This window comes from Bos taurus, chromosome 29, assembly GCF_002263795.3.
Source record: "Bos taurus isolate L1 Dominette 01449 registration number 42190680 breed Hereford chromosome 29, ARS-UCD2.0, whole genome shotgun sequence".
Classification (NCBI taxonomy): Eukaryota; Metazoa; Chordata; class Mammalia; order Artiodactyla; family Bovidae; genus Bos; species Bos taurus.
In genome coordinates, this window is record NC_037356.1 from 28,761,113 (window position 1) to 28,776,881 (window position 15,769).

The window sequence follows — 15,769 nt, forward strand, 5'->3', positions numbered from 1 at the left end:
AATGCATTCAAGGGACCCTGGAGAGGCTTGGCCCCAATCAGAAACACCTTCCTCGCTCAGGGATCTCGTCATGTCTTAGAGCCGGTGGGGACCTCAGAGGTCAATGGGTTTAACCTGCCATACCATGAAGGTACCTCCAGCAGCAGACTTTTGTCCCCTTCCTAATAACTCCCGGGGAGGGCGGCTCTTCCTGCTGGGGCAGCTCTCGCTGGTAGAACACCCTCACGTGATGGGGAGATTTGTCTCTGTCACCTCCACCTCTCTGTCTCAGTTCTGTCCTCCAGGCAGCCCAGTGTGAAACCAACGTGTCCTCGGCATATGCTGCAGCTGCGTTGTGTGTGTGTGTGTGTGCTCAGTTGTGTCTGACTCTTTGCAAACCCTTGGACTGTAGCCCACCAGGCTCCTCTCTCCATGGGATTCTCCAGGCAAGAATACTGGAGTGGGTGCCATTTCCTCCTCCAGGGGATCTTCTCGACCCAGGGATGGAACTCCTGCACTCTTGCATTGCAGGCGGATTCTTTGCCACTGGGCCCCTTTACTACCTGGGAAGCCCCTCCTCTGCACAATGGCTCTAATTTAAATATTGAAGGTAATACGCACTCCTCTCCCCACGTCTTCTGTTCTGCAGGTGTCTACCTTTCTCTGGCATCCTAGCCTCCCTCCCCAGATGCACAGCTGATGATCAGGTCTCCCCTTCGGATGTAAACACAACCCTCCAAAGTGGTCTGAGCCATTACCCCCTTCACCTGGACTCGTAGGAGTGCAGCCTCAGATTGCAATTACCTTTTTATTGCTTTTGGCAGCCACATCATAACACTGGTACCTATTGAATTTTTTTTTCATATGTGATGCTTTTAAGCTCCATCTCCCTCACTTACACTGTCTGCATTTTACTCTCCCAGTATAACTTTATTTCTCTCTGTTCAACAGGCCTTGCTTTCAGCCTGTGTTTCCTGCCTCACACGCTTTAAATCTTAATTCTGTGTTTAAACACATTAAGTATCCCTTCCGTGCGTGGATGGTAGACACACCTTCTACAGTGGTATGCAAATTGTTGGTAACGATGCTCAACACCCCAAGCTGGTTATTTCAACATGAAAGACCTCCCTTCGTGCTGAAATCTACTAATCAATACTGACTGGGGACAATCACAATCTAGCTAAAAGTTCACCTACCACTTTCCCCATCCAACTTACTCCTTTTTAGTGAAACATAGCACACACACAATATCATGTTAGTTTCATGTGTGCTGCCTAGTGATGTGATATTTGCATGTATTACAAAATGCCTCCCATGGTAGGTCTGCTGCTGCTGCTGCTGCTAAGTCGATTCAGTCGTGTCCGACTCTGTGCGACCCCATAGACGCAGCCCACCAGGCTCCCCCATCCCTGGGATTCTCCAGGCAAGAACACTGGAGTGGGTTGCCGTTTCCTTCTCCAATGCATGAAAGTGAAAAGTGACAATGAAGTCGCTCAGTTGTGTCCGACGCTTAGCGACCCCATGGACTACAGCCTACCAGGCCCCTCCGTCCATGGGATTTTCCAGGCAAGAGTACTGGAGTGGGGTGCCATTGCCTTCTCCGATGGTAGGTCTAGTAACTGTTTATTTGTCCCCGTGCATCCAGCTTACACTTCCATCTTATCCCATCTTATCCTATCCAGACAGATATTGTGAAAGATGTCACAGAGCTTGCTAAAATCAAGATAGGTCTTGGAATCTTCCTTATCTACCAGCCTAGGGATTCTAAGTGTTTTTTAAGGGCCATAAAGTTAGTTTGATGTGATTGTTTTTCAATGAAACTATTCTGGTTTGGGGTCATCACTTATTTCTTTCATAAATATTCCAATTTGGAATTTTTGTTAGCAATGAATATCAGACTCACTCTCATGTCGCTTCCAGAATCTAATGTTTACCACTTTAAGAAAATACAACTTCTGGGACTTCCCTGGCAGTCCAGTGGTTAAGATCTCACCTTGCAATGCTGGGGCTGCTGGTTCAATCCCTGAAACTAAGATCTCACATACCTTTTAGCCAAAAAAAAAAAAAAAAAAAAACCCAAAAACATAAAACAGAAGTAATATTGTAACAAATTCAATAAAGACTTTAAAAAATGATCCACATCAAAAAGATCTTTTTTTAAAAAAGAAAGACAACACAGCTTTTGCATCTTCCATCTCTAAAAATGATTTCTTTCCATCAGTTCACAAATAGATAGCAGTGGTTCTACAGTTCGAAGCTCTTTCCTTACTCTAAGATGTGATTTGCTTGTGTCTGCAGCCTTGATTTTATTTAAAGCTATAAGATGCTCATTTACCATCTCCTCACCTATCTCAAACTTGAAACCTTTATAAATCATTTTTCTGGTTTGATGATCACTGTCCTTGAAGAAAACAAAGCAAAGTGGGAGTTAAATCATTTGCTTTCCTTCTGTCATCTGTAACCTCCTCCGTCTGCCCCAGGCTGTAGCCGCCTTCATCCCTTATTTTTGTCTCTTTCTGTTTGCTTCAAGTATTGCTTTTTTTTTTAAGAGAGAGAAGAGAGGGAGCGTGTGAGGGAGGGGGTGTAGGGAGGAGAGTGTTTTCAGTCTCCACTTCATTCTAGTCTTTGGCCTTCCCAGTGCACTTCTAATGGGTTCAGGCTACTCTTGTGTCTTGTTTTTTGTTGATAAGCCCCTCCTTTCATCTTCTGCATGTGTGCTTCTAAGCCTTCGTGGAGCTCAGATTTGAAAATGCAGGCAAAAGATGCGATGTCCATTACATTTCTTATTCCCCATTAGAAAGACATAGGTCAAACCCTCCTCTCTTAAAAACATAATTAGCAATGAAATTCAGCCCAACCAATATTTCCTCTTTTGCTCAAGGCATAGTTCTAAATATAGTGGGTGATACAGAGGTGAGCAAGAATGTCCCCACGATGGACGCGGCAGACACGCAAATTACCAAAGCCGTAGACAGGATGAGATGAAGACGACGGTGCTGGCTTATACAAAGTGTTGCAGGAGTCCCCAAGGAAGAGGGACCATTTCTACCTGAGAAGATCAGGGAAAGATCATGCATGAGGTAGCATCTGAAGCGGTCATGGAAGGCTGGGGAGTGTATCAGAAATCAGAGATGCAGAGAAGGCTGTAAATTCCTTAGGGAGGCACAAAGGTGAAGAAACAGGATGGTGTTTGGGTAACAGCAGATGACTTTATGTAGCTGGACCACAGGGTGGACTGGGGTGGACTACACCCCCAGACAGGCATCCCAAGCTTTGTCCTCTACCATGGTGCCCAATCCTGACACTGGGCCGGGAGTTTGGGGGAGAGTGAATACATATATATGTATGGCTGAATCCCTTCGCTGTTCATCTGAAACTATCAAAATATTGTTTGTTAATCAGCTATACCTCAATACAAAACAAAAAGTTAAAAAAAAAAAAAAAACACTGAGCACAACACACTCTCAAATAAACTCATCAACACCTCCTCTGAACCTATTATTCCCCTGTTATCACTTCTCTCATCCACCTTTCTTGGTGACATCACCATCCTCCCAGTAAGGTGAACACTGAACTTAGAATCAAAAGATCTCCACATGAATCTTGGGTCTAGCTCTTCATTTCCCTGAGCATTTATTTCTTCTCTTTCGTTTTCTGTCCATTTTGGCTGTGCTGGGTCTTCTTGCAGCGTGCCGGAAGTGCACTGGGTGTGTCAGCTCTAGAGCACGCAGGCTCAGCAGTGGTGGTGGACATGTTCTCTAGTTGGGGCACTCAGACTCAGTTGTGGGATCTTAGTTTCCTGGCCAGGGATCGAACCTGGGCCCCCTGCATTGGGAGTACAGAGTCTTATCCATGGACCACCAGGGAAGTCCCTGAGCCTCTATTTCTTTATCTGTAAAGCGGGGGAACAGGGCCTAACTTCCCTCCCCACATAGGAGGGTCGTTAGGATGAGATGAGAAAACGTGGAAGGAACTGCTTTGCGAATGGTAGCACTGCAGGCAAGCGAGGGCACCGCCTCTCCGATGATGCTGGTCCCTCCCAGGGCTGGAGCCCAGGGTGGTAAGTTGTCAGGAATGAATCTGTGGTTTCCTGTGGGTGGTGCCCAATGCACTTGGCAGTTTAGAGACTCGTGAAGGGAACTGGGAAGGTGAGTGGGGCTGGGTGGGGAGGCCAGAGACAAAGGCAGAGATGTGCGCAAGGCCATTTGGAAGTCACAGACCCAAGCCCATTTCGGTTGGGGCTGTTTTTGAGACTCTTCAGAGCTGCGGGAGCTCACGCTGAGTGCTGGGCTCTGTGGGACGTCACCCTGCCATGCCTCCAGGAAGCAGGCTGTGAGGTGAATCAGGAATGTTCTCGGTGCCAGGCTGCAAGACTCCTAATGCGGAAAGGCAGGGCGTGGGAGGTGCGAAGGCAGGGCCTGAAGGTGCTCCAGGCCTCAGACAACTGCTGGTGCAGACACGTGCCCTGCCTGTCCACCTCCCGCCACATGCCGCACCCTGTGCGCCCTCTGGACACAGGGATGACAAAGCCACAGTCTCTGACCTCAGAGAAGGCCAGGGGAGATGCCAGAACTCTTAACCCAAGGCGATTAGTGCGTAACAGAGGAGTGCTCAGGGTCTCAGGAGCCACCAGCGGCCAGAGAGGAAGGATACTCAGCAAAGCCTTCAGCGGGAGAGAGTCCAGAGACATAGCATATGTGTCCAAGTAAATGAGGCCAGCATGGGTGTTCCAGGAAGAGTGGACAGCAGACTCAGAAGCACGGGGCACAGGGAAGTGTGCTGAGCGCCTAGAAATGCCTGTTTACACTGTGCGGTTGGATCACGGGGTGACGTGAGAGAGGGAAGAGACGGCAGAGCTGGGAGCATAGACAGTGTGGGTGGGAAGGAGAGAGTAAAGTACCTTAACAGTGAGATATCAGATGTGATGGAAAGGAGGTGAGAGAAGGGGGAGGAAGGAAGAAGAGGAGGTGAGGGTGTCTCCAGGTTTTCTTCTTTTCAAAAAAACCTTTTTTGTTTATTTGGGTCTTAGTCGTGGGGCATAGACTCTTAGTTGCTGCATGTGGGATCTTTGTTCCAGGACCAGGGATGGAAACTGGACCTCCTGCATTGGGAGCATGGAGTCTCAGCCACTGGACCACCAGGGAAGTCCCCAGGTTTCCTTCTTGAGTGACTGCAGCGACAATGATGCCATTCATCCAGAATGAGGAACAAACGTGGGGAGCGTGGGCAGAGTGGAGACGGTGGGGCTCATGGCTGGGCGTGGTTGAGTTTGGGGTAGGGGGTGGCATGGAGTATCTGGACCACATCCCACCTCCTTCAGTCGTGCACCTAAGTCCTGCTGTCCCGAGTAGAATCAGCTGCACTAGAGCCCCTGAGGGCAGAGACTAGATCCCACTCACCTCTGTACCCAGTTCTGGCATGTAGCATGAGCCCTCCACGGTTACACGCTATCTCTTTATCTTCTCTGCCTGAGTTTCTTCACACACTCAAGAATGCCTTTAAAGGCATTCTTTAAAGCAGACAAACCCAGTGATTCCAGTCTGTGCCCCTACCAGGCTTGGGGTACGGAGTGTGCTGCTCGACCCTGGAGTCTATGCTGTCTCGTTTGGTAGCCACCAGACATATGTGTCTATTAAAATTAAAAGGAAATTAAATTACTAATCAGTTACTCAGTTGCAACAACCACAATGCAAGTGCTTACTAGCCATGTGGTGTCTCCGGTATTGATACAATGAAGAGAGGAGATCTTGCTGCAGAGAGTTCTGGGGGAGGTGCACATAAGCATCACCTCACTGGGTCTCCAAAGGTTAACAAGGTCATGTGTGTAAAGCTGGACGAGACAGCTGGCTCACGGGAACCTTCAATAAACTTCAGCTGCAATATTCACAGTGAACGGGGCGACAGTCCAAGATGAAAAGCCACAGGTGCCTGTGAGTGCCAATATGACAGTCCCTGGCTTTGGGAACGATAAATATTCATGTCAGGGAGAGCTGACAGGACCTCAGCATGCGCTTTGAGGATTTTGGGGGTGATGCGAGAGGCGCTTCCTCAGGAACCTCCGGAAAGAGGCACTTGGGGGACCTCAGATGATCTCGGGAAAACTGCGGGGCGGTGCCTATGGTGACATCATTTCCTTGTGGATCTGGGTGTGGGTTGGGTCTGGGTCCCAGACTGTAGCAGATGGGCTGGGACCTGGGAGTGGGAGGGGAGTGGGGCCCCTGGCTCCAAAGTCCATCTGCGGTGCAATAGCGGGAAAGGCATGGAGCACGCGTCCAGATGGCCTGGCGATGTCTCTTCCTGAGCGCGTGCTGCGTCTCTGCAGGTTCCTGCCCCTCTTTTGTGCCCTGCGTGTCTGGGGCCAAATGAACAGGATCTGTCACTGACCTGGGAGTCTGCAGGGAGGGTGGAGGGGTTGTGGCTGGAGTTCCCCCGGGCAGCTGGGACAGAGAAGGAGGTAGTGATGCTGGGAGGCTCCTGTTCTCAGGGGCTCTCACAGCAAGCCTCATCTTCCATCCCTGAGCTGGGCACTAGCCCGGACCAGAAGACAGAGATTTCCCAACAAGGAGGTCCCAAGGTCCCCCAGCCCAGCAGACAGCCCTAGCTGAGGACTTCTGATAGACAGACATGGGCTTATCCCTGATCCGCTGCTTCCCTGAAGGCAAAAGGAGAATATTCGCCTTGGCTGGGCAGGAGGAGTGGGGAGGGCAGTCTGGTGTACTGGGAAAGCCCCAGGCCTCTGGACTCCAGCCTGGACATGTTCTCTCACTGACACTCCGTGTGGCTGCAGAGTCAAGTCCCTCCAATCCAGGGGCTGGACAGGTCATCTGGAAGTCCGTCTAGCTCCCTGTTCTACCACGGTGTGTGGAGGTGGCAAGGACAGGGTGGGAGTGGGCTGCAGTTTTCCTTGGGCTGAGACCTGCTCACAGACTGAGATTGTCTTCTCAGCGGAGGGGCCCTGTGCAGCTCTCCACCCGGCCGCCTCCCTCCTCTGCTTCCTAGCAGGATGGATTGAGGCAGTGTGGAGAAATCCGAATAACTAATCAGAGTCCTCATTAACCCCCTGCCGGGATGCTCAAACATTCACTTTGCTGTTTGTGAAGCAGAAAAAAAACCCTCTCCCTACATTAAAATTGATACGTTATTAATCCCTGTGCTCCTGACCTGGGGGCCCGCTCGCCCCATCCTGCCTGAGGCCCAGCGGCTTGGTCGCTACCTCGGGCCACTTGCACTTTCTATTATTTATCGGCCTCGTGCAGAGAGGCCTCTCTTCACAGCAGCGGGCTTGGTGCCAGCTTGGAGGCAGCCGCTTTGTCTTCTCCCTGGTGGGCTGGGCCCACCCCAGGGTTCAGCTGCCAGGTTGCTGGGGTGGGTGGGTGGGTGGGTGAACGGAGGTATGGACATGTCTTTCTCTGACCCGAGAGGGTGTGGTGAGCCACTCTACATTTCAGGTGAGCCAGCCCAGGGAGCAGGCAGCCTCTTAGTCTAGCACAGCTGTGAAGGCCTTCGGGTTGGTCTGGACCTTTCTGCACATCTCAGCCCACTGTGCCCCATGGGCTACCTGGCACCACCCTCACCAGGCCTGAACGCCATCCTCTGGCTCTGCATCTAAGCAGGCAGCCCCTATACCCTGCATATCAGAACAAGAATCTACAAATGTGAGTCCTGTGCTGCACCTTAACCAGGAGCTATGGAGAGCCAAAGCCATTCAGGGCCCAGTTCCTGCCCTCAGAGAGATTGCCCTGCAGTGAGGTGAACATATACCCTCCGCCCCCCACCCCCCAGGCACAAAAGATCCTGGGGAAGGGCGGGAGGAAAGAGGAAACCTGAGCGGTACAAAGGGCTCCTCTGGCTTCTCTGAGCCCAAGATGCTGTGGAAGAGACAAGACCTGCTGGGAGGCCCTCAATCCGCCTGCTTGGTGCTGGCTCAGCCCTCCTCCTACTGGCTAGCTGTCTGCTCTGTTAGGGTCTGTCCACATCTCTTGCCAGTCTTGACCTGTGAACTCAAAGTCAGCATCTAGCCCCACGTAAGCTCCATTTTGTGGTCCTCTGTGTTATAGGTCCCTAAAGACAGCTTTTTCAGGAGAAGGAGTAAGAGCTGAAAGTGGAGGATGAGAAGAGAGAGGACTTTAATGCCCAGCTCTCACTTCCAACCACTTTAATTTACGACATGAGCAGTGGCCAGAGGTCACCTTCCTGGTCTTTGGCTTGGGTTGGCATGGATGATCATTTAACCAATGTCTGTGAGTGCCACTGTGTGCTAGGAGTCAAAGTGAGCTGAGCAAACCTGAATCCATGCCCACAGGGAGCCTAGGGGAGAAAACAGGCATTGCCCACATCATTGCAGTTGAGTATGTAATTATAAACAGCAGTAAGTGGTACTGAAGCCTGAAATGCAATATACAAAGGAGGCCTCCCTGGTCTGAGAGGTCGATGTTGCTCCCCTGGAGGAAGCAGGTCCAGTTGAGATGTGAAGGTGAAGCAGACTTGCTAGTGCCAGGTGGATGAGGAAAGAGCATCTTGCAGGAAATGGGGTGGCTGGGCAAAGGGCCTGTGATGGGAAGAAGCATGTCCTGTTTGAGGACCAGAGGCCTGAATGGCTGGAAGGCCAAGCGCCAACTAGATGAAGGAGGAGAGGTGGGCAGGGCCAGACCACACCTGGCCTTCTGAGCCAAGGTAAGGATTTTGGTCTTGATCTCCAGAAGAGTGGGAAACCAGTAACTGAAACCAGCGAGAAGAAGGCGAGGGCTTAGAATGGAATTTTCACTTCAAAGAGGTCTCCCAGCTGTTCAGCAGAGAACAGATGGCGAGCATCTATGTATTCAGTGGGTCATCTTAGTCCCTAGCCGTTTGTTTCCTAGCTCCCACTTTGGTGAGCTGAAGTCTGTAGAATGTGCTGGAGCTTTTTTTTCTTTTAATATTTATTTATCTGGCTGCACCAGTTCTTAGTTGCGGCACTTGGAATCTTCAGTCTGCACTGCAGCATGTGGGATCGTTAGCTGCGGCATGTGAACTCTTAGCTGTGGCCTGTGGGATCTAGTTCCCTGACCAGGGATTGAACCCGGGGCCCCTGCATTGGGAGCTTGGAATCTTAGCCATTGGACCCCCAGGAAAGTCCCCTGTTGCTGGAACTTTATGAAGGGAGATGTATATATACCTAAATTCTGATCACCCAGCTCGGAACTTGCAAAAATAAACTCTCACCCTTGGAGTGGCATGCCCCTTTTTCTAACTCTGCAGAGACTTATGTAGTTGTGACCACCTCCCTGGGAGGTGCCAGGAGGGGCAGCAGCTGAGTGGATGGACGGGGAGAGCAGGAAGGGAGAGGGTGGGTGCTGCAGAGGAGCAGGGAAGCAGAGGCGGGACTTCCGGAGGATAAGGCACTATCCTGGCTCTTTAAAAACATAAACATATAAATTTATTTATTTATTTTGGCTGTGCCAGGTCTTAGCTGTGGCACATGAGATCTAGTTCCCTCACCAGGGATTGAACCCAGGCTCCCTTGCCTGGGAGTGTGGAGTCTTAGCCACTGGACCACCAGGGAAGTCTTGCGCTGGGTATGCAAGTACAATGACGCAGACACAAGCGTGCCACCTCCATGGACTGCAAGTGCCTCTTCCCCGTTCCGGGTAATGGCTCCTCTGTCTCTGTTTTTCCAGCTGCTGCTCCTACAGAAACTGCTCTTGTTTAGAATGGAGCTCTTTCTCCTTCATTTCAATGGACATTCATTGATCTTAGCCTATAGATAAGGATGCTCTGAGGGCCAAAACCCCCACAGTTTCCTTGCCCTGGAGCAGCCTGCCTATTGGAGGAGCCAGGTATATAAACGATTGACCCAAAGGAGGCAGAATGAATCAAGCATCAAGTGTAGGACCGCTGGACAGCCCAGTTTGCCTGGGACTGTTTCAGCTGAAGCCTTGCAGTATCAGCCGACTCTTCGTGACCCCATGAACTGTAGCCTGCCAGGCTCCTCTGTCCTTGGAATTCTCCAGGCAAGACTATTGGAGTGGGTTACCATTCCCTTCCTCAGGGGATCTTCCCAACCCAGGGATCGAACCTGGGTTTCCTGCATTGCAGGCTGATTCCTTACCATCTGAGCCACCAGGGAAGCCTTGAAGCCTGTAGTGTCTGTGTAATTATTAATCGTGCTCTCCTCCCCTGTCAAAATTGTTCAGCTTTGGTGGTACCTTGTTCATGGTCACCCTAACAATGGATCAAGGCTGTACAGAAGAGTGAGCTACTCTTTGCAGGAATCCAGGAGACATCACATGATGAATAATGTTTCACCTGAGCCCTTGAAGAATCAGCCGTATTCCAGTGACTAGAGCAGGGAAATGTAGCATCTTCATCCTGGAAAGCAGGACCAGCACAGGCCTCGCAGAGGCTGTGAGGAGATGAGCACAGCTTACCTGCAGCCTAGACCAGCTCAGCAAACATTTTATGGAACGTTTCAGACAGTAAATATTTCAGGTTTTATGTTTAAATATTTCAGGTTTCAGTGTTGCAGCTGCTCAACTGCCACTGGTGTGGAAAGTAGACCTAGGCCAGAGTAAAGGAACAGTAGGGCCGTATGCCAATAAAACTTTATTTACAAAAAACAGGCAGCTTCAGGATTTGGCCTGGGTGTAGTTTGCCAGCCCCGATCTAGAGGTTATGAAGGAGAGTTGTGAGACATATGCCTGGAAAGTTCCGCAGGACTTGAGAGGTCTCAAATAGCTGACTTATTTATGTCAATAATAAAAGTGTTTGTGAACACAGGAGTGACTCATCAAAGGCCCTAGGGTTTGGAGCGCACTGGAGAGAAGCAGGGAGCAGTGAGGAAAGCAGACTGGCTGGGCCCACCCAACAGCCCCCTGGAGGCAGGTCTGTGGATGTGCTCCTGGACTCTGTCCTCTGTAGAACCTTCCGTTTTGTTCTGACACACACCCTGCCCACTCCCTGTCCTCAGGGGGCTCACACTCTTGTGGGCAGACCCTGTGACAAGATGCCACCCCCTCCTTTCCCGAGGAGCCAAAACAATTGGAGACCACCCTCCCCGCACCTTCTGGTTATGCAGGATGGCTGGTCAGGGTCTCATGACCATGGGGGTACCCCGGGACTGCCCCCGCTCCATCCCCAGCACTCCCGAGGGATGGACTCTGGTGATTTCATGGTTTAATTATTATGGAGGACTCCTGGCTGCAGAGCTGAAAGGGGGTGCAGTTAGCAATGTGTCCCCCATGTGTCCCCCAAGCCCCACCATTCCAGTGAACATCCCCACAGAACAAACCACCCGCGTGTCCCCCAAGCCCACTGTTCCTGTGAACATCCCCACAGAACAACTGGAGATGTCCTCCCACACTGCGGAAGGCACAGCTTCTGTGGAGTCCCAGAGAGAAGGGGCATTAGGTTCTCCTGATCTTGTTTTGCTTCAGGGTCTCGTCAAGCAGAAAGCCCTGCTCTGCTTCCTCCCTCAGTCCTGGGGTCCTAGGCATGCGGCCTCCTCGGCCCCCCAGCACAGCTCTCTCCACTGTGGGCAGGGCCCCTTCTCTTTCTTTCCTGTAACAAAGCTGCTGCCTGGGTACATTTTTACTGGTGCCAGGCTCACTCACCCCAGGTGGCAGATGGCTAACTGCGCCCCCTTTCAGCTCTGCAGCCAGGGTCTAACCCCAGGCATAACTTTAAGTTGTTGTTGTTTAGTTGTTAAATTGTGTCCAACTCTTTTATGACCCCATGGACCTTTGCAGCCCGCCAGGCTCCTCTGCCCATGGGATTCTCCAGGCAAGAATACTGGAGTGGGTCACCATTTCCTTCTCCAGGGGATTTTCCCAACCCAGGGATCAAACCCGAGTCTCTTGCACTGGCAAGCAGATTCTTTACCACTGAGCTACCTGGGAAACCCATAACTTTAAGGGGGTGCCCCCAAACTCAGCAGTCAAGAGAAATCATATTTTAATGCAATATTTTTAGACCTCCAAATTAATGACAAAAATGTATGATAAACAAAGCATCAACATTTTCAACACTGGCAGAATCAGTATTACTGATTCTTCCTTTTGAGTTAAATTCAAATGTGTCTAAGCACACTTACAGGTCCTGATTTCATCCCCATTACATTTTGTGGAGCACCCTTAAACTTTGTGGCCAAGGCAGGTACCAGTGGTCCCAGCCCCAGGAGATGCCAGAGGAGGGGGTATGCTCTAGGGCAGGGGGCAGAACAAGTTAAACTTGATATAGGAGATAACCAGGTCTTTAAATCCCTCTCCTAATCACGACTGAGCGACTGAACTGAACTGAACTGAATCCTCACAGAAGAAATTCCTCCTCACTGTCCATTTTCTCCTTCACAGCCTGGCTTGCCACCTTTTCACCTGTTCTCCCAACCAGCACCTTCTTGCTCCTCCCTTCTGCTCTGAGTTTTATGCTCCTCTATGTTTATAAGGCTCTGGCCTAGATTCGCCGGAAGTGAGTGGGGAACTTTCAATTCCCCACACTCCCTTTCATTTACCTTTTCTCCTTTGCCCTTGTTATCCGGTCCTGTGTATTTTATTTACTGCCTTGTTATCACGTGTCCACCACTCCCATCTCGACCAGACCAGAAAGTAAACCCCATGAATGCTGAGATTTGTATCTGTTTTGTTAACAGTTGTGAACAGTTCCTGGCACATAGCAGAGACTCAATAAATATTTGTTGAATGAGTGAATAACAATTGAGTTCCCTTTTGTTTTCCTCTTTCCCCTCCTGGAGTAGGCCTGGCTTCCCCTTTAACAGCCAGAAGACCTTAAACCTTTTTCCTAAATGAAAGAACATCTGCCCTGGGCCTCTACCCTAAGCTGTGCAAAAAGGCAGCAGAAGCTTTGAAATCACAGTTTTTACTTAACAAGTCCAAGCTGGCCAAAAGAAACAAATATTTTCCAGAGCAAATTTCAGGGTTTCCAAGGTATGTTGTACATTTTTTTCCTTTTTAATAGAGAGTGATGTCCAAGGGAATATTTAAACTTCTTGTGAGTTGAATAAATACTGATTTCTTTTTGTGACCTTGGCCAAGATACTCCAAGTCTCAGTTTTGATTATTCCATCTGTAGAATGGGTGTATTGATTCCAGTACTACCAACTTCACAAAGTACTGTCTCAGTTCAGTTCAGTCGCTCAGTCGTGTCCAACTCTTTGCGACCCCATGAATCGCAGCACGCCAGGCCTCCCTGTCCATCACCAACTCCCAGAATTCACTCAAACTCACGTCCATTGAGTCAGTGATGCCATCCAGCCATCTCCTCCTCTGTCGTCCGCTTTTCCTCCTTCCCCCAATTCCTCCCAGCATCAGAGTCTTTTCTAATGAGTCAACTCTTCGCATGAGGTGGCCAAAGTACTGGAGTTTCAGCTTTAGCATCATTCCTTCCAAAGAAATCCCAGGGCTGATCTCCTTTAGAATGGACTGTTTGGATCTCCTTGCAGTCCAAGGGACTCTCAAGAGTCTTCTCCAACACCACAGTTCAAAAGCATCAATTCTTTGGCGCTCAGCTTTCTTCACAGTCCAACTCTCACATCCATACATGACCACTGGAAAAACCATAGCCTTGACTAGACGAACCTTTGTTGGCAAAGTAATGTCTCTGCTTTTTAATATGCTGTCTAGGTTGGTCATGACTTTCCTTCCAAGGAGTAAGCATCTTTTATCAAGCAAAATGTTAAAAGCTAGCTGGACATGCTTTGGGATATATAATCATCGTGGGTACATAGAGGTGTTCGAGGTCTCATTAGCAGCTGGCCAAGCTTCCCAGGTGGCACAGTGGTAGAGTCCACCTGGCAGTGCAGGAGATGCAAGACACTTGGGTTCAATCCCTGGGTGGGCAAGATGCCCTGGAGTAGCAAATGGCAACGCACGCCAGTATTCTTGGAAACCCCACGGACAGAGGAGCCTGGCGGGTGGTAGTCCATGGGATTCAAAAGAGCTGGACACGACAGAGCACGCATGCAGGAGGCAGAGCCACGATTCACCCGATGAGACCGCAGCAGAAGTGACCATCCAGTCCTGTCTTTCTGCCTTACTTTTGGCTGTGCTGCGTCTTCATTGCTGTGCTTGGGCTTTCTCCAGCTGTGGCGAGCAGGGGCTGCTCTCTAGGTGTGGTGCTTGGGCCCCTCGTTGTTGCAGACCATGGGCTCTAGGGCACGCAGGTTTCAGTAGTTGTGGCACACAGGCTTAGATGCCCCACTGCATACGGAATCTTCACAGACCAGGGATCGAACCCATGTCCCCTGCATTGGCAGGCAGATTCTTAACCACTGGATTACCAGGGAAGTCGCAGTCCTAAACTTCTTACTTTATAGATGGAGAAACTGAGACCAGACGGTGATGTACCCAGGGTCACATCCCGAGCTCAACCAGGAGGGTGATGGATACAACCCAAGTGTCCTGACTTCTGGTGCAGTTCCTGGCCTCTCTGAGTTCCTCAGTTGCTGATTCCACAAGAATAGGGATCCTGGGTGCTGCTCTCAGCCCAGGTCAAAAGCACCATGGCTGGAGGGGAATTCTTGACTTTCAGCTTTCCTTTCAAATCCCAGCCCTTCCCAAGCAGTCTAGGGAGGGAGATAGTTCAGATAAAACCCCTTTCCCATCCCTTCTGCATCTGAGATTCATTTCTGAGAGGTATCCGAACGAGAATTTTACAGACGTTTCATTTCTCAGCCTTTTCCTGGTTCGTTTGTGGTCCTCCAGGCACTGGTTATGACCGAAGCCTTGGAGGCGCAGGCAGTGTGAATCCAGAGTGGGGACTTGGTGCCTGGGGCGCAGGTCATCTGATAGGCAGCCTCTCCGGACACTGTGTGATCATCATAGGAGGGAACAGGGCAGTGCGAAGGGCACGGAGGCACGGAGAGATTAATTTCTCCAATGTCAAGCTTCCTGTGCGTCCCTTAATGACTGAAATTTACATGTGTGGGGAAAATCACAATTTCCCCTGGAAGGCATGGAGGGGAAGTCACAGCCATCAGACAGTTTTGCAAGTGGGTGTGTCCACAGGGCTCTGAATTGACCACACTTGCAATCTTTCGGTATTTTACAGGGTGTGTGGCCACAATCTTGATGGAGAACTGGAATTTATGCCTTTGCATGTCTGTGTCTCTGGGATTATTCATGTGTGTGTGTGTTGCCATCACTTCTATCTGGTGACCATGTGTAGATCAATGTGTGTTTCTTTTTAAAAAAATTATTTCTCATTTCCTGCATAAATTATTCCAAGTAAAAGGCCATCCGGAGCTCAGTTCCTAGCATCGTTTTTCAATAAAGCAATATTATCACAGCCTAGTCCCAAAACTGGTCCCAGGAGAGGCTTTTCCTAGATTCTTTGTCAAACGAAATGTCACCGACTCACCAAATGATGAGAAGAAGAATTCTTCTTGTTTATTTCCCAAGTGAGGCAGAGCAGCAGCAGCAGCTCAGCCTCTGTGCATCCTCTCCCTAGCTGGGCAGGGAAGGGGACAGGTGGGCAGGGGGCTAGGGAGGCAAAGGAGGCCAGCCTTAGACTCTGCCCTTTCCCTTCGCCCCTTAACCAGCTTTGTGACTATTCGAGTCACTGTTCTAGCCTCAGTTCCCTCTTTCAAAAATAGGGATTAATACTACCTCCTTTACAGGGCTGTTGCAAGGATTGAGTAATAAACCGGGAGATATAGTTCTTTGTAAAGGACATAGCATGTTGTGTGCCATACATTCTACATATCCTCTGCTGAATATGTGTGTGTGTGTGTGTGTGTGTGTGTGTGTGTGTGTCCTCAGTCTTGTCCGACTCTGTGACCGAATGGACTCTTGTGGCCCAC

At 50.0% G+C, this 15,769-nt stretch overlaps 1 protein-coding gene across 4 annotated transcripts in view; it reads left to right on the forward strand.

Annotated features, from left to right (window-relative positions):
* The window catches only part of PKNOX2 (PBX/knotted 1 homeobox 2), a 298,217-nt gene that overhangs the window by 164,471 nt on the left and 117,977 nt on the right, over window positions 1-15,769 (forward strand). Inside the window, exon 3 of one of the 4 annotated variants that reach the window (XM_059883036.1) lies at window positions 5,057-5,219. The exons of the other annotated variants lie outside the window; for them this stretch is intronic. The gene's annotated coding sequence lies outside the window, so the exon portion shown is untranslated. The remainder of the gene's footprint in view (window positions 1-5,056; window positions 5,220-15,769) is intronic. 4 annotated transcript variants of the gene reach the window in all.